Below are 1025 nucleotides of genomic sequence, written 5' to 3'. Positions count from 1 at the left end.
AATGAAATCCTTGACAACTTCAATCTTTCTCCATTTATCATGATGTTGCTTATTGGTCCAGTTGTGAGGATTTTTGTTTTCAGGTGTAATCTATACTGAAGGCTGTGGTCTTTGATCTTCATCAGTAAGTGATTCAAATCCTCTTCACTTTCAGCAAGCAAGGTTGTGTCATCTGCATAACACAGATTGTTAATGAGTCTTCCTCCAATCCTGACGCTCCGTTCTTCTTCATACAGTCCAGCTTCTCGGATTATTTGGTCAGCATACAGATTGAATAGGTATGGTGAAAGGATACAACCCTAAAAAAATATGGAATGCTTCACGAATTTGCATGTCATCTTTGCGCAGGGGCCATGCTAATCTTCTCTGTATAGTTCCAGTTTTAGTATATGTGCTGCCGAAGCGAGCACTGAAAATTCTTTTCGACAGTGAATGCAATGCCATTCCTCTTCAATTTGTCATTCTCAGCATAGTAGGTGATATGATTATTCAACTCAAAATGGCCAATACCAGACCGCCTCAGCTCACTGATGCCTGGGATATTGATGTCTATGCATTCCATTTCACCTTTGACAATTTCCAATTTTCCTGGATTCATACTTCGTACATTCCAGGTTCATATTATTAATGGATGTTTGTAGCTGTTTCTTCCCATTTTGAGTCGTAAAACATCAGCAAACGAAGGTCTCAAAAGCTTGACTCCATCCACATCATTCAGGTCGACCCTACTTTGAGGAGGCAGCTCTTCCCCAGCCATCTTTTGAGTGCCTTCCAGCCTGGAGGGCTCCTCTTCCAGCACTATATCAGACAATATTTTGCTGCTATTCATAAGGTTTTCAGTGGCTAATGCCTTTCAGAAGTAGACTGCTGGATCCTTTTTCCTAGTCTTTCTTAGTCTGGAAGCTCAGCTGAAACCTGTCCTCCATGGATGGCCCTGGTAGTATCTGAATGCCAGTGGCATAGCTTCCCGCATCACAGCAACACACAAGCTCCCGTGGTACGACAATCGGACAAACACTTGGGGA

At 42.5% G+C, this 1025-nt stretch overlaps 1 non-coding gene across 1 annotated transcript; it reads right to left on the bottom strand.

Moving 5' to 3' along the window:
• Positions 1–303: 303 nt before the first annotated feature.
• Positions 304–410, bottom strand: LOC126069903 (U6 spliceosomal RNA). The gene has a single exon (XR_007516095.1). It is a non-coding gene; the product is annotated as a U6 spliceosomal RNA (small nuclear RNA).
• Positions 411–1025: the final 615 nt, after the last annotated feature.

Source organism: Elephas maximus, assembly GCF_024166365.1.
Source record: "Elephas maximus indicus isolate mEleMax1 chromosome Y unlocalized genomic scaffold, mEleMax1 primary haplotype SUPER_Y_unloc_1, whole genome shotgun sequence".
In the NCBI taxonomy this organism is placed as follows: domain Eukaryota; kingdom Metazoa; phylum Chordata; class Mammalia; order Proboscidea; family Elephantidae; genus Elephas; species Elephas maximus.
This window is presented reverse-complemented; position numbering and strand designations above follow the sequence as displayed.